Raw genomic sequence first — 19177 nt, forward strand, 5'->3', positions numbered from 1 at the left:
ACAGTCTTTTGGACTCTGTGGGAGAGAGAAAGGGTGGGATGATTTGGGAGAATGGCACTGAACATGTATATCATATAAGAAACGAATCACCAGTCCAGGTTCGATGCAGGATACAGGATGCTTGGGGCTGGTGCACTGGGATGACCCAGAGGGATGGTACGGAGAGGGAGGTGGGAGGGGGGTTCAGGATCGTGAACACGTGTATACCTGTGACAGATTCATGTTGATGTATGGCAAAACCAACACAATATTGTAAAGTAATTAACCTTCAATTAAAATAATTAAATTTAAATTTAAAAAGACATATAATTGGAATCTAAGGAGATGAAAAAAGAATGAGAATTATTTGAAATTATGTCTGATTTTTTTTTTTCTAGAATCAGTAATAGACACTAAAATCGAGTTGACAGGAGCATAGAAAACAATGAACACTGTAAAACCAAAAAGATTATACACAGGCACATCATATTCAAAAGCTGAAAACCAAAAACAAAGATGAAGTCTTGAAGACAGCCAGATTAAACAAAACATATTACCTATATTAAAAGGGTAAGAATTACAGCAGACTTCTCATGAAAACTTTGCAAGCAAGAAGATTAAGGAGATAGTTTTTCAAAGTACTAGAAGAAGAACAATGAAATATAATTTTAGGGAAGTATATCCATGTAAATATTCTATAAAATGAAGGAGAAATAAAGAATTTTCAGAACAACTAAAATAGGGAAGATTCTTCTATCAGACCCATTTTAAAAGTAATATTAAAGGAAGATCTTTAGTTAGAAGAAATATAATGCAGAAACTAACATCAAAAAAAACAAAAGAGAAAATTTTGGATATAGTATAAATTTCCTTCTTTGTTTCTTTCTTTTTTAATTGCTCTGAAAAACTGCTTGAATCAAAAACAGTAACAATTATTTTGTCCTCAGAACATATTTAAAGCTAAAAACAAATGATCAGACATTGAAACTATTTTTAAGCTATGAATTAGGTTTTACTAGGTGACTAGAGAAAATTACATAAAGTACTTCTGAACAAATAAGGCAAGATACAAAAAGATGTAGTTACTTGTATCTCAGAATTTCTAACAACCAGTATGGGAGTTAAATGAAATAATAGCTGCAGTTTATTTGCTCTCTATAGTTACAAAGAATTATATATTTGACCTCCAGAAGATAAGCAGAAAAAATAAAGTTAAAAATGTTTATAATTGTTTCAGTAATGAGGTACCATTTCATTAATTTTTAAAACATTTCAAAAAGTATATATCATTTTACATAAATGCCTAAAAGTTATTATATCATATGTATTTTAGGGTCACCTTTACTACCTCATTTCTTGTTTCTACTCAATCTTTCTATCCTTGTCACTTTTCCACCACTAATTAACTGTATGTTCAACTTATTCTATACTTTCCCATGGTTTTCTCCATGCCTATATAATCGTAGAGACATAAAGCACATCAGTTCACTTCAGTTCAGTCCAGTCGCTCAGTCGTGTCTGACTCTTTGCGACCCCATGAATCGCAGCACGCCAGGCCTCCCTCTCCCTCACCAACTCCCGGAGTTCACTCAGACTCCCGTCCATTGAGTTAGTGATGCCATCCAGCCATCTCATCCTCTGTCGTCCCCTTCTTCTCCTGCCCCCAATCGCTCCCAGCATCAGAGGCTTTTCCAATGAGTCAACTTTTCGCAAGAGGTGGCCAAAGTACTGGAGTTTCAGCTTCAGCATCATTCCCTCCAAAGAAATCCCAGGGCTGATTTCAGAATGCACTGGTTGGATCTCCTTGCAATCCAAAACAGTAATAACAAACACTGTGCCAACTGCACACAATTCTAAGTGTTTTTAAAATATCATCTCACCTAATATTTAGAATAACTATATCAGTCAGGCTTCCCTGTAGCTCAAACAGTAAAGAATTTGCCTGCAATGCAGGAGACCCGGGGGTTAATCCCTGGGTCAGGATGATCCTTTGGAGAAGGGAATGGCAATCCACTCCAGTTCAGCTTTCTTGCCTGGAGAAGCCCATGGACTGAGAAGTCTGGCAGGCTATAGTATATGGGTTCACAGAGTTGGAAACGACTGAGAGACTAACATGTTACTTCACTTTACTTATCAGTCAGGCAGTTACTATCATCTCTGTTTTTCAGATCAGAAAATTGAGATACAGAAAGGTGAATCAGCCTGCAACAGCATACAGCTTTTAAATTGCATATTTATAATTCAAATTTAGGTCATCTGTATCCAGCGTCCATGTTCTTTTTTCTTTTAATTTTTATTGGAATGTAGTTGCTTTACAATGCTGTGTTAGTTTTTTTACTGTACACCAAAGTGAATCAGCTATACATATACATATATCCCCTCTTTCCTTCCCATTTAAGTCACCACAGAGCATTGAGTAGAGTTCCCTGTGCCATTTTATGTATAGTATCAGTAGTGTACAGGCATCTACGGTCTTAACTGCCATGTATCTTGCCTTTCACTAGCTCTTACCTAGAGGAAACAAAATATTCAGACTCCTACATTTGCATATATGATATCATTTGAATCATGTGATATTACTTCTCAGATGATAATGTGGAAGAAATAACTAGAGAAATCCTTTAATTAAATTGTACATTATGTTAGGTTAATTAAATGCACCTTAAGACAGAAAGGAGGTATTATTTTAGTAGAAGAAGGGGAAATTGCTAATGAGCTAAATACAATATTTATGAAGTTTTTATTAAACTGTCTTATTTAATTGTCTTCACTGACTTGACTAATTTGTCTCTGGTAAATTATACTCTAAATTGTTGTTATTTTTAGTAGCCCTTAAATAAGATGTTCTAATGAATGAAATTTGGCAACCAGAAAGAATAAATAAACACGTATCTCCATATATTTAAGCTGTGTTGATGAGCTTCTGAGATATAAATTCAACTCTACATTTTGAGTAAATAGCAGAGTGACATTACTCTTAATCTAAAAGCATCTACACAGATATATTGCTGTATGTGGAATGGGACCAAGAGACATTATGGTAATGTTGAAAGAGCTGAATGATTTTAAATTAGATTTTTTAATCAACTATGCCACAGACTCTTAGGTTTGAAGTGGTAATTAAGCAGCATTCTAGTGCACCTAGATCTTATATTTGCAAATTATTGTGATTTTATATGAAATCTCAAGAAGTTCTGGGAAGGCAATTTATTTCTTTCTAATCACACTTAAACTTTGTAATTTAAATCCAATCTCATATTCATGAGACATGTTTCTTAAAAACAACTTCCATTATTAAGACTTTGCCAAAAAATGAATATTTTAAATAAATACAAAAGATATTAAAATGCAAAATGTCATAGGTGTAAACTAGAAGGATTCATTTATTTCTTAAATTTTGGCTTGAATTTTGGTTTTGTTAAAATATTCTTTTTGTTTTAGTCAAAATATTTTAGATTTAGAAAATAAATGTTGATCTAAGTTACCCCAAAAGAAGAAATCAGAGAAGATAAACACACACACACACTCACACACACACACACAGAGGCAATGTGGAAGGGGAAGTGGAGATACTTTGCCACATTATAGAAAATAAAGCCAAATGTATTGGAAATGCCATAGTACTACCTGAGATGTTATAGATTAAAAGCCACTTAGACCTGGAATCAAATTTCTCAGAACCTCTCTGTGAAGTGTATCTCATCTACCTCATTATGTCAGCAAATTGTTTTTTTTTTTCTCCATAACCTTATCAGGAAATGTCCATTCCAATAAAATTCATGATTGTATTTTCTCTCAAGTTTATACTATTAGAGATTGACTGCATTCTCAATCAGCAAACCAAAATCTCTGATGAGATCATCTGCCTGGTCAAGTTGATTAATCTATCACCTCTTACCAGAGAATGACTCATTAGCATGGTAAAATTTTAACTACAGAAGCTCCTTTCTTACTAAGAATGGTGGCAGAAAATAGACAGGAATTCTTTATTAACTACTAAATAGTTTTTTACCTATTTAATATATTAACTATATAACTATAGTCACCATATTAACTATATAACTAATATATTAACTATATTTAAATAGTTTTTTCACTGTTGTGCAGAATAGTGTGAAATATACAAGGAGTTTTGCTGTGCTAATTCACTTCATTCATGTCTGACTCTGTATGACCCTATGGACTCTAGCCCACCAAGCTCCTTTGGGGGGATTCTCCAGGCAAGAATACTGAATGTATTGCTATTTTCTTCTCCAGGGGATCTCCCGCAAGTAGGGATGGAACCTGTTTCTCTTAAGTCTCCAGCATTGGCAGGCAGGTTCTTTACCACCTGGAAAGCCCCTATAAGAAGAAACTAAGTACATGGAAATTGAATTTATTGGTCTTTAGAATAGGTAGAAGAGGAACAATTATTTGATAGAATTTTTAAAATTTCATTAGAATTTATTTCTGAAGAGAGAATACATTTGAAATATGGATACTGCTTATAAATGAACAAGTCAAATCAGTAATAGTCACTGATGTCTAACTTATTTCAATGTATGTATAATAAGTGCTCAACAAATATTTATTGATGAATGGAAACTTAATTAGATTTTGTTCCTCATAAACTTATGGGCTCCTATATTGTCATTCAAATAGGAAACAACTGAAGTTAAGGTGTTCTTAAAGGTATTACAAAAAGATTACCACTAATAGGGCCATAGCTCTTTTTGTCATATGCTTGTGTATGTGCTTGGTCATGTCTGATTCTTTCCAACCCCATAGACTATGCCCACCAGGCTCCTCCATCCATGGAATTTTCCAGGAAAGAATACTGCATCTCCTTCTCCAGGTGATCTTCCTGCTCCAGGGATCAAACCTGAGTCTCTTGTCTCCCACATTGGCAGGCAAATTCTTTACCACTACTGCCACCTGAGAAGCCCGATTATACCCTTGGCAAGAAATCAAATTAAATCCGTGTAAATAAATACCTGCTCTGTTTAAACAGGTAAAATATGTTTTCTGATTCATATATTTCTTTCCAAACATATTGCATTACTATTTATTTTATTCTATAAATTTCAGCATGAAACTGAAAATTAATTTTAAATATGGAAAAATAAATTACAGGGGTTCATTAATATGAAAAATGTTCTCAGTGAATAGAAATTCTGAGTTTTCTTAGCCTTGTTCTTACACCGTTGTTTAGTTGTTGTCTGACTCTTGCGACACTATGGACTGTAGCCCACCAGGCTCCTCTGGCCATGAGATTTCCCAGGCAAAAAAACTGAAGTGTATTGCCATTTCCCCCTCCAGGGAATCTTCCCTACCTAGAATTGAACCCAGGTCTCCTGCATTTACAGACTGATTCTTACCACTCAGCCACCAGGGAAGCTACTTCATATCTTACAGAGTTTTAATAATACTTTAATTGATTAACTCCAAAGATTTGCATTTAAAACTGTCTCTTTTCTAGTTGTTAATTACTCTTATGCTAAGTAAATAAATATTTCAAGTCTGCACTGCTCCAAATCTGTTAGAATATTACTGTATTTTGCTTTAAAGGGGAAAAATATTCAAAACATAATTGATATTGAGATAGAAATCTTACTGAAACAGAACTGTCTTACAGATATAGTCAAATATATACTACTTCAATTCAAATTATCTTCAAAATGGCCTTTTAATTTCAATTGAAATATAAAACATATATAAGCATATACACTCATATATACAACCTTTTGACAATTTCACATAGGAAAATTGCATTTCAAAAAATAGGTAATATTTCTCTTAGCTATATGTAAATTATTTTTGTTTTGTTTTATTGCAAATTGCTTAAAAGAATATAGAACTTTCTGTAGCCATGCTGCTAAATCTTTTGATTATAGGATTTACCAGTTTGATTCCTGTGATTTATTTTAAATATATCACATTAGTTTCTTTTTTTATATGCTTAAATCTCTTAAAATCTGATGGTAATGCTTTCAATCCATTATTTGGATAAGTGTGTTACTTTTTATTTGTTGTTTACACAAATAATATATTATTCCAATTTGAAAATAATAACTTCTATAATATTTGTACTTGCTGTACTTAAACTTTTCAATTATACCCACTTCAATATGTATTTGTTGTTTGGTCACTAAGTCATGTCCAACTCTTTTGGGACCCCATAGACCATAGAGCACCAGGCTTCTCTATCCATGGGATTTCCCAGGCAAGAATATTGGAGTGAGTTGCCATTTCCTTCTCCAGTGGATCTTCCCAACCCAGGAATCAAACCTGCATCTCCTTCATTGGCAAGTGGATTCTTTACCACTGAATTACCTGGGAAGACCCTTTTAAATTATATATGCCTTAATTTATGTATGTTGTGATTGTAATGGTTCTTTAATTTGGCTATGTAATAAAATTATTAAGGGCTTCCTCAGTGGCTCAGCGATAAAGAATCTGTCTGCCAGTGCAAGAGATGCAGGGTTGATCCCTAGGTAGAGAAAATCCCCTCGAGAAATGGCAACCCACTGCAGTATTCTTGCCTAGGAAATCCCATAGACAGAGGAGCCTAGTGGACTATAGTCCATGGGGTAACAAAAGAATAGGACTTAATTCAGCATAAGAACAGCAACAACAAGGTAATAGAATCATTGCTAAACTTTCAGAAATACTAATACCTGCCTATTTTACACATCCAGAAATTTTCTTTATTTGATTTTGCAGAGTACAGAGTTCAGTCAACACTCCTTAGGTGATTCTAATATGCAGCCAAGTATGGGAAGTAACTTCAGTTTGGGGATTGCCACTGAGTAAAATGCTTATATTTAAAACATGAACCCTTAGAATTTAAACTTTTTAAAACTATTACTCTAAATTTGCAACTAATTAACATATTAAAAATAAACATTAACTTGCATACCATAAAATTCATTATTTCAAAGTGTACAATGAAGTGATTTTTAGTGTAGTTACAAAGTTGGGCAACGATCAGCCCTATCTAATTTCAGAATAGATTCATCAGCTCCAAAAGAAATCCCATACCTATTAGCAGGCAGTCTGCATTCCTCTATCCTATAGTAACTACCAATCCACTTTCTGTCTGAGTAGATTTGTCTATTTTGGACATTTCAAATAAATTCATATAATATAAAATAATTTCCCAATTATTTGCACCTACAATTTCTTTCATGAATGTCTTATGGTTTTCCATTTAATTTATTCCTAGGTATTTTATCCTTTTTGATTATGTTATAGATGATATTTTTTATCTCTTTTTCAGATATTTCATTGTTACTGTCAAGATATGTCCCTGAATATTAAATGTTGTTTTGTACCCTGAAAATTTACTGAATTCCTTTATTAGTTCAAACATCTTTTGTTGTTATTAGGACTTTCTAAATATAAAATTGTTTAATTTGCAAATAGTGACTGTTTCCATTCTAATTGGGATGTCATTTTAAAATTTATTTATCTTAATTGTTCTGGTTCAGACTTCCATACTATGATGAATAAAAGTAATAAGAGTGGACATCACAGATTTGTTCCTGATCTTAGAAGAGAGGATTAAAACCTCTCATCACTGAGCATGATGGTAGATCTTGACTTGTCATATATGATTTTATTATATTGAAGTATGTTGCTTCTATGCCCAATTTACTTTGAGTTTTTGTTTTTTTAATCATGAATGGATGTTGAATTTTGTCAAATGGCTTTTTACTTCATCTATTGAGATGAGCATGGGCTTTATATATTCATTTCTATTATTGTGATGTATTACATTCATTGATTGTCATGTGTTGAACCATCCTTGCCACAAAGATGAGTCTCACTTGATTATGGTATATGACCCTTTCAATATGCTGTTGAAATCATTTTTTAAGTTAAGAATATTTGCATCTGTATTCCTCAAAGATATTTTTTAATACTTTTTTGAAGTGCCCATATATGACTTTGACATGAGTAATGCTGGCCTCATGAAATGAGTCTGAAATTATTCTCACTTATTTAATTTTCTGCATGAGTTTGAGAAGGATTGGTATTAACTCTTCTTTAGATTTTTGGTAGCATTCACCAGTGAAACTATGTGGTCCTGGACATGTATTTATTGGTAATTTTTTGATTCCTCATTCAGCATTCTTAATTGTTGTCTATTCAGATTTTCTATCTTATTGAGATTCATTCTTTTTTAATTTATTTTTTAATTAATTTAATTACTTTAATTGGAGTTTAATTACTTTACAATATTGTAGTGGTTTTTGCCATACATTCACATGAAACAACCATGGGTGCACATGTGCCCCCCATCCTGAACCCCTCACCCTCTTCCCTCCCCATCCCCCTCACCCTCTTCCCTCCCCATCCCATCTCTCAGGGTCATCCCAGTGCACCAGCCCTGAGTACCCTGTCTCATGCATCACTCCTGGACTGGCGATCTATTTCACATATGGTAATATACATATTTTAATGCTATTCTCTTAAATCATCCCACCCTCATCTTCTCCCACAGAGTCCAAAAGTCTTTTCTTAATTTCCATGTCTCTTTTGCTGTCTCACATACTGGGTCATTATTACCATCTTTCTAAATTCCATATGTAGGCATTAGTATACTGTATTGGTGTTTTTCTTCCTGAGTTACTTCACTCTGTATAATAGGCTCCAGTTTCATCCACCTCATTAGAACTGATTCAAACATATTCTTTTTAATAGCTGAAAATATTCCATTGTGTATACGTACCACAGCTTTCTTGTCCATTCGTCTGTTGAGGGACATCTATGTTGCTTCCATGTCCTAGCTATTGTAAACAGTGGTGTGATGAACATTGGGGTAAACATGTCTCTTTCAATTCTGGTTTCCTCAGTAGTGTATGGTTCTTGATAGGTAATATCATGCAAAATACCAGGCTAAGTGAAACACAAGCTGAAATCAAGATTGCTTGGAGAAATATCAATAACCTCAGATATGAAGATGACACCATCCTTATGGCAGAAAGAGAAGAGGAACTAAAGAGCATCTTGAGGAAGATAAAAAAGGAGAGTGAAAAGCTGGCTTAAAACTCACCATTCAAAAAACTAAGATCATGGCATCTGGTCCCATCACTTCATAGCAAATAGTTGCTGAAACAATGGAAACAGTGAGATAATTTATTTTCCTGGGCTCCAAAATCACTGCAGATGGTGACTGCAGCCACGAAATTAAAAGACACTTACTCCTTGAAAGAAAACTATGACAAACCTAGACACATATTATAAAGTAGAAACATTGCTTTGCTTACAAAGTTTTGCATAGCCAAAGCTATGGTTTTTCCAATAGTCATGTATGAATATGAGAGTTGGACCATAAAGAAAGCTGAGCACTGAAGAATTGATGTTTTTGAACTGTGATGTTGGAGAAGACTCTTTAGAGTCCCTTGGGCTCCAAGGAAATCAAACCAGTCAATCCTAAAGGAAATCAGTCCTGAGTATTCATTGGAATGACTGATGCTGAAACTGATGTTCCAATATGTTGGCCACCTGATGTGAAGAGCCGATTCAGTAGAAAAGACTCTGATACTAGGAAAGATTGAAGGCAGGAGGAGGATGGGAGGACAGAGTATGAGATGGTTGGATGGCATCACTAGCTCAATGGACATCAGTTTGAGTAAGCTCCAGGAGATGATGAAGGACAGGGAAGTCTGGCATGCTGCAGTCCATATGGTAACAAAGGGTTGTATATGGGTGACTGAACAACAACAATAGTTCTAGGGATTTATTTATTCTAGGTTATAAAATCTGTTGATGTATAATTGATGATAGTTGTTTCTGTCATATAATCTTGATTTCTAATTTACCTCTGTGTTTCTGGCAGCTAATGAGATTCTTCAGTTTATCTTTTCTATCTTCCTACATTTATGTCCTTCAATGAAGTCTACTCTTCTCTACACTTACTTCTTCATGTCCTTTTAGCCCATAGAAAAAACTTTCTGTAATTGTCTAATTTTATTTCACTCTTGTGACTACTATTCTCTACTCAAAATATTTGTGTTACTTTACCTTGATCATCAACCAAAAACTTGATAATAACTTTATTCCAGTACAATATTGCTTCTTTTTTTTTTTTTCTCCTTTGGTTTAATTTGTGTAGGGTCTGAATTTTGCCTAATCCTTAAATATCTCTGTTCATATTTACTGATTACACTAATGGTTGGTATATATTCTTACCATTATTTCTTTCAACTTTTGGAGATATAATTGACAGATAGCACTGTATGAGCTTAAGATATATAGCATAATGATTTGACTTACAATAATCATTAAATGATTACCACAGTAGATTTCATGAACATCCACAATCTCACTGAGAAATGGAGAATTTTTGCCTTGTGTTGAGAAGTCTTAGGATCATCACCGTTTTTTGAAAATATACTTCAATTTATAAGATGAACTTTAGTTCACTATCCTTTGAATAAAGACTAGACCGAGTAAGCCACTTCCAAATAATAGTATATCTAGAGAAAAATGGCAATGTTGAAGTGAAGAAACCTGGCAGACACTTAGCCAAGTGATCAAGTTAACATCAGCAGTTATAGGTCAGGTCAATAGAATATGCATACTGCCTCTGTAGTATGTCTTTCCAAAACACTATGGCTTCCAAAACAATATAATCATGAGAAAGAAAATTAAAGCAAAAATTAAGAGTCATTCTACAAAATATATGACACAAATATTTGACCTTAAAAAGTATCAAGGATGTAAGGGAAAAAAAATCACAGATTGTTTTGGAGAAGACGGAAGAAACTGATTGATGAACAGCAAGGTATAGCTTGGCTTGAATCCTAAAATAGAATAAAAATGTTACTGATAAACTGGTGAAATATAAATAGTTCTGTAGTTAGTATAGCATACCAATGTTAGTTTCTTGGTTTTGATGAATATGCCATGCTTGTGTTGATAATAACATTTAAAAAAGATAGATTTAAAGTACAAGGGAACACTCCACACTATCTTTGTAACAGTTGGTAAGTGTAAAATTGGCCTTCCCTGGTGGCTCAGCAGTAGAGAATCTTCCTGCCAATACAGGAGATGCAGATGTTGTCCCTAGGTCAGGAAGATCGCTTAGAGAAGGAAATGGCAACCCACTGCAGTATTCTTGCCTAGGAAATCCCATGAACAGAGGCGCTTGCCTGACTACAGTCTATGGGATCACAAAAGAGTCAGATGTGGCTTAGCGATTGAACAATAAAACAACAAAATCTAAAATTATTTAAATATAAAATAGTGAAGAAGAGATGAGTAATATCCTACCCACAAGTTGATATTCTCAGAATTACAAAGATTAAATTTTTACCTAAATATATTATCAGTGAAAGATATTTAATTTAACATGTATGTATGTGTATATATGGAGAAGGCAATGGCATCCCACTCCAATACTCTTGCCTGGAAACTCCCATGGACAGAGGAGCCTAGTAGGCTGCAGTCCATGCAATCACTAAGAGACGGGCACTACTGAGTGACTTCACTTTCACTTTTCACTTTCACGCATTGGAGAAGGAAATGGCAACCCACTGCAGTGTTCTTGCCTGGAGAATCCCAGGGACCGCGGAGCCCTATGGGCTGCCATCTGTGGGGTCGCACAGAGTTGGGCACAACTGAAGTGACTTAGCAGCATGCATGTGTATATATAATATATATATATATTATATACACGAAATTTATGGCAGAATTTGAAAAATTGGTTATAAAGTTATATGCAATTAGAAATCCCGAGGCTTTGTTGAAAAATGAATAGGTAGATATGTGTGCGTGTATATATATATATATATATATATATATAATACATATTAATTCACTGATATATTTTTGCAATTATATATTATATAATTAATTATAAGAATTATATATATATATATACAGTAATATACATAATTAAGACATGAAAGTATTGTTCCAGGATGGGTTAATTGTACATTATTTGTCCCCAGTTGACTAATAAAATTTAGATTGTGCAGTTGTGCTCTTTATTTCTTACTCTCCTGGTCCACTAATATTAGAATTGGTGAGTGTCTTTCCCACCACTCCCGTTTGATGTTCCTGGAATAATCCCCACTTCAATGAGGATTGTTAAATCCTATTCACACTTTTGGTTTAAAATAAAAGCCTTTTTTTTTTTTCCTTTGATCTTTTTCTGACTGGATAAGGACTGATAATCCATATTATAAACTTAATCCTTTTGAAATACTTATGAAAGTTGCAATTTTGTACTTATCTATATTTTCTAAAGTATTTTCTAAATATACAACTTCCTTATTAGTTTATAAGGACTGCCAAAACAAAATACCTTAAATTGGGTGACTTAAACCACAGAAATATATTTTCTCACAGTTATAGAGGCCAGGCAAAATCAAGTTGTTGCCATGTTTGATTTTACCTGTGGCTTATCTCCTTGACCTGCAGCCAGTGGCTCTCTGCCTTTGTCCTAACACTGCATTTCCTTACTGCACACATCCCTGATGTCTCTGTGCTTCCTATAAGTACATCATCTATATGTGATTAAGGCCTTGCCCTGATGGATTCATTTTAACTTTGTCACCTCTTTAAATAATTTATCTCCAAATAAGATTTCCTTCTTATATATTGGGACTTGGGACTTCAACATATGAATGTTAGGGAGACATAGTTCAGCCATAACATTCCCCATTTGATTGAGCTTCATAAGGATATGGCACATGTCTGTCTTGTACACAACTCTGTGTTGTTGCCTATTGAATGAATGAATATGTATACATTACCATGCCCCATATGTGGAAATAAGTTGTGACTTTGTTTATTATTTATGAAATAGTCTAAATTAAGTTAAGTGCCTCAGTTTATAAACAATTGAACAGCTTAAAATAGGTAGAAATACATTCAAAACCTGAGACAATGAGAGTTATTTTGAAGTTAAATATAATACTAATGTCACTAAGGTGACAATTTTGTCATTTCTTACTTTATTTTATGGAGTTTAAGAGTAATGTCATTAAAACAAACAAACAAAAATCAGTGTGATAAAACTATACTAACTTGTATGTCCTTGAACTATATTTCTGAAGCTGGTTCCTTAAGAGACTTTAGTGTATGCTTTTCTTGAGCTGTCACCTTGTTAACAGGCAATCATTTTCCTGAGTGAATTTTTATAACAGTTCTTATGTAAAACTTGGATCTTTAAAAGTGTTCTTATTTGTGTCTTGTTTTAAAAGCATAGGATATTAATATATAATTTTATTTTGATATCATACAGACATGAACCTCACAGAATCCCAAAGGAACATACAGTTAAGGAATGTAAAAATTACATGAACTGTTCATCTGTGCATGTATTTTCAGTAAAATTTTATTACTGAAAAAATTATTATTTTTTATTCAGTAAAATTTTATATTAAGTATAATATATACAGAGAGAAGTTTCTATGTTAAGTTTATAGCTCAGTTCATTTTTAAGTAAAATCTCTAATGTAATCAGCACCCAAATAAGAAATGGAACCAGTTTTCTCTAATGCTTCCCTCAAGTTGGTAAACTCCTTCCAAGCTAATACCGGGACTTTTATCTCCACGGACTTTTCTTTTGAGATTTCCAATTTTATGCAAACTAAATTATGCTTGATATACTCTTTTAAGTCTAGCTTCAATTGCAGTCATTCATTCAGAAATATGCTTATGAATCCATTTGCATTGTTGCACATAGCAATTTTTTGTATAGTAAATATATTTCAATTTGTCCATCCTATTGTTGATCAATATTTAGGGTATTTCTATCATTTATTTTTCCTTATTTGACATAAATGCTTTTGGAACTCTTAAACATGTGTTTAGTATAAATATCTATGTTGGACCTACACCTATTAGAATTTCTGTGTCATAATATACACATATTTTTACTCTTAGTAAATTCTGCCTAAGTGGCAATACAGTTTCCATTTTGGGCACTCTTTCTTGGGATATTCATCCTTTAAACCCAGCCAACATACTTTGAGAAAGATAAGAAGATACAACTCTAGTTGATGCCTCACCTTACAGCACTCATTAACCACCCAACATTTCAGTAGGAAAACCCCTGGGTGAATCTAACTTTCAACTGTCTTGACTTACTAATTCATGCCAAGTGGAGAAGAGAAGAGCAGTCCCCACTGACCTGAAAAATTGCATATTTGCAGGCAAATATGTATGGTCCGAGGGCTTCTCAAAGTGGTATTAGTGGTAAAGAACCTGCCTGCCAGTGCAGAAGACATACGAGACATGAGTTTGATTCCTGGGTCAGGAAGATCCCAAAGAGCAAAACATGGCAACTCACTCTATTATTCTTGCCTGGAGAATCCCATGGACAGAAGAGCTTGGGGGGCTACAGTCCATAGGGTTGCAAAGAGGCAGACACAACTAAAGCAACTTAGCACACATGCATGCATATACACTGCCATTGTTTTGATCCACTAAATTTTGGAGTATTTGGTTATGCAGCAATTAATAATTGGAAAAGGAGGGATTTCATTAGCTTGTAGATGACAATGAAATAGTGAAAGATAAGGTTCTTTTATAGAATAGAGAGGGGAGGAGTTGAGGAAGTAAAGTAAAAGGCCATTATCTTGTAAATATCTCCTAGAATAGCCAACCTCCATGAAGGGTGTGTTAATCTCTTCTTCCTTACAGACATTTAGAGGTGGTGGTTGTTGCGCCCTCAACTAGGGACAGGTTTCCCTGTCCTTCACCATCTCCCAGAGTTTGCTCAAGCTCATGTCCAACTTAATCCAACCATCTCATCCTCTGCCTTCCCCTCTCCTCCTTCCTTCAACCTTTTCCAGCATGAGGCTCTTTCCCAGTGAATCGGTTCTTCACATCAGGTAGCCAAAGTATTGAAACTTCAGCATCAGCATCAGATCTTCCAATAAATATTCAAGGTTGATTTAAGATTAACTGGTTTGATCTGCTTGCTGTCCAAAAGACTCTCAAGACCTCCAGTACCACAATTCGAAAGCATCAATTCTTCAGCACTCAGCCTTCTTTATGGTCAAGTTCTCATCTCTGTACATGACTGCTGGCAAAAACCATAGCTTTGACTATATGAAAGTTTGTTGGCAAAATGATGTCTCTGCTTTTTAATACTCTGTCTAAGGTTGTCATAGCTTTCTAAAATTTAGCTAAAACCTCTATCTCTCTCTGTCTCTGCCTCTTCCTCTCTCTCTAAAAGAAAGCCAAGAAGATGAATGGTATATATACACAATGGAGTATTACTCAGCCATTAGAAAGAATATATTTGAATCAGTTCTAATGAAGTGGATGAAACTGGAGCCTATTATACAGAGCGAAGTAAGCCAGAAAGAAAAACACCAATACAGTATACTAATACATATATATGGAATTTAGAAAGATGGTAATGATAACCCTGTATGCGAGACAGCAAAAGAGACACAGATGTATAGAACAGTCTTTTGGACTCTGTGGGAGAGGGAGAGGATGGGATAATTTGGGAGAATGGCATTGAATCATGTATAATATCATATAAGAAAGAAATCGCCAGTCCAGGTTCAATGCATGATACAGGATGCTTGGAGCTGGTGCACTGGTATGACCCAGAGGGATGGTACGGGGAGGGAAGTGGGAGAGGGGTTCAGGATCGTGAACACGTGTATACCTGTGGTGGATTCATGTTGATGTATGGCAAAACCATTACAATATTGTAAAGTAATTAGCCTCCAATTAAAATAAATAAATTTAAATTTTAAAAAAAGAAAGCCAAAAAAAAAAAGAAAGCCAAAAAGAAAAAAAGAATTCTAGTTTAAAAGATTATAATGTAGACTTTTTAAATTTAACTTTGGTGAAATATAATTCAAGCAAGAAAATGTGCCCATTTTAGAATGAGTTTAACAAATGTGTACGCTTGTATAATCAGCACTACATAGTAGTGCTGAATGCACTATTAGATACAGAATGCATTCATAACAATGAAAATTTCCTGTGACCTTTTTGTTCATTTGCTGTATGCTATCATTACAGATTAGGCTTGTCTTACCTAGAGCTACTCATAAATGAAATTATACAGGATGAACTCTTGTATGTTTCATTTTTTGCTCTTTATAAACTTATTGAGATTTAATCATCATCTTTTTTGGTATTCACATATTTAGGAGTGTAATCACTGAGTTGTTTATAAAAGATACATCAAACTTTGCAAGAAACTGCCATACTGGTTTTCCAAAATAGTTTTAACCCTTTTCTTTCTCACTGGGAGCATTCTTTCTGCTCCACATCTTTGCCAACAGTCAGTCTTTTTAGTATTAGCCATTATATTATCTGGGCTTCCCATGTGGCATTAGCGGTAAAGAACTCATCTGCCAATGCAGGAGACATAAGAGACGTTGGTTTGATCCCTGGGTTAGGAAAATCCCCTGGAGGAGGACATGACAACACTTTACGGTATTCTTGCCTGGAGAATCCCCATGGACAGACTAGCCTGGTAGACTACAGTTCACAGGGTTAGGGTTGCAAAGAGTCAGAAATGACTGAAGCAACTTAGTACATATTGTATTATCAGTGGGTTTATAGTGGTATTTTTTTGTGTGATGTTAGTCATTCAGCAAGTTTTCTTATTCTTATCAGTCATCTGTGTATCTTATTTCAGGAAGTGTCTGTTCAGATATTTAGCACATTTTTATTGGGTTATGTTTTATTATTGAACTTTAAGAGCTTTATGCCATTTAGATGTTAGTAATTTGCCAGATACATGTATTATTATATTGTGAATATTGTCATCCACTCTGTAGCTTCATTCAATTTTTTTTAGTTATAATTTTCCAGATCAGAATATTTTAGTATCTATGAACTTCAATTTTACTTTTCTTCTTTTATAGTTTGTATTTTTTTAAAATTATTATTTTGCCCACTCCATGTTTATGAACATTTATTCCTATGCTTTCTTCTACAAAGTTAGTAGTTTTACATTTTACCATTTATGTTTCATTTTGAGTTTTTGTTGGAATATCTGAGTATTTAACTTTATCAGTTGAAATTACATTTTACTATTGAATTGACTGAGTCCTTTTGTAAAAAAAATCAGTTCACTATGGGTATATCTCAGACCGTACTTTGTTCAATTAATTTATATTTTTACCCTTAATACAACAGTTAATTACTGTAGCACAATAATGCAATTTATATCAGGAATTTTTGACTATTCAGTGTTTTTGCATTACTACATATATTTCCTATTTATTTATTATTTAGTCTTCATTACACCCTAATGTGATTTTGACCAAGATAGTAGTGAATCTGTACTTCAAATCAGGGAGAATTATCATCTAAAACTATGGATTTTTGATGCAGTTGTTTATACCTTTCTTAATTTCTCTCAGAAATGTCAGATATTTTTCAAGTTTTAATCTTGCAAAAGTTTGTTAAATTCTTCTGAATTTGATTCTTAATGATAGCATAAGATACACATTTAAAATGTCTAATTCTTCTGTTTATTGCTAATCTATAAAAATGTAAATGATATTTTACATTTAACTTATGTCCAGTGACCTTTTTACTGATTAATTCACTGATTAAATTATTTAATTGTAGTAGGTTTTATTTTGTAGTTTCCTTAGAAATTTCTACAGGCACACTTCTGCCACTTAGCATGTCTATCTGATAACAAACACTATAAATATTATAATTTTAAATGTTCAAATATTATGTTTTCCATTTAAAAAGGAAACTTGGAGCTTTAATTTTAAGGCACTTATATTATATGCATGTCATTTTGATTCCTTTGAGACCTGTTTTAAGACTGCTTCAGTTCAGTTCAGTTCAGTCACTCAGTTGTGTCTGACTCTTTGCGACACCATGAATCACAGCACACCAGGCCTCCCTGTCCATCACCAACTCCCAGAGTTCACTCAAACTCATGTCCATCATGTCGGTGATGCCATCCAGCCATCTCATTCCCTGTCGTCCCCTTCTCCTCCTGTCCCTAATTGCTCCCAGCATCAGAGTCTTATCCAAAGAGTCAACTTTTCACATGAGGTGGCCAAAGTATTGGAGTTTCAGCTTCAAAATCAGTCCTTCCAATGAACACTCAGGACTGATCTCCTTTAGGATGGACTGGTTGGATCTCCTTGCAGTCCAAGGGACTCTCAAGAGTCTTCTCCAATACCACAGTTCAAAAGCATCAATCTTCAATGCTCAGCTTTCTTCACAGTCCAACTCTCACATCCATACATGACCACAGGAAAAACCATAGCCTTGACTAGATGGACCTTTGTTGGCAAAGTAATGTCTCTGCTTTTTAATATGCTATCTAGGTTGGTCATAATTTTCTTTCCAAGGAGTAAGCTCCTTTTAATTTTATGGCTGCAATCATCATCTGCAGTGATTTTGGAGCCCCAAAAAATAAAGTTTGACACTGTTTCCACTGTTTCCCCATCTATTTGCCATGAAGTGATGGGACCAGATGCCATGATCTTAGTTTTCTGAATGTTGAGCTTTAAGCCAAATTTTTCTCTCTCTTCTTTCACTTTTATCAAGAGACTTTTTACTTCCTCTTCACTTTCTGCCATAAGGGTGGTGTCATCTGCATATCTGAGATTATTGATATTTCTCCCAGTAATCTTGATTCCAGCTGTGCTTCTTCCAGCCCAGAATTTCTCATGATATACTCTGCATAGAAGTTAAACAAGCAGGGTGACAATATATAGCCTTGATGTACTCCTTTTCCTATTTGGAACCAGCCTGTTGTTCCATGTCCAGTTCTAACTGTTGCTTCCTGACCTGCATACAGGTTTCTCAAGAGGCAGGTCAGGTGCTCTGTTATTCCCATCTCTTTCAGAATTTTCCACAGTTTATTGTGATCCACACAGTCAAATTCTTTGGCATGGTCAATAAAGCAGAAATAGATCTTTTTCTCTTGCTTTTTCAATGATCTGCCTTTTCTAAAACCAGCTGGAACAAACTTTGCTTACACAGAACTAAAATAGATGTTCTTGAGGGATATTTTTACATTGTACTGAAATTCATCTTCTTGTAGTTTTGTTATTGAAAATCCCATTTGGTATCCAAGTACTACCCATTGTGGCTGGTCAGAACTTGCAAGCCTTTCCAGCCTGTGTGATCTCTGGAAATGGCTCATTTTAAAACTTCCCATTGTGTGTGTGTTGAGGGTCACGAGGGTAGGTGTAGGAGTGGTTTTACCTTATGCATGTGCAGTTCAATATAGAGCAAAAATCCTCTA

Source organism: Ovis canadensis, chromosome 2 (genome assembly GCF_042477335.2).
Source record: "Ovis canadensis isolate MfBH-ARS-UI-01 breed Bighorn chromosome 2, ARS-UI_OviCan_v2, whole genome shotgun sequence".
NCBI lineage: Eukaryota > Metazoa > Chordata > Mammalia > Artiodactyla > Bovidae > Ovis > Ovis canadensis.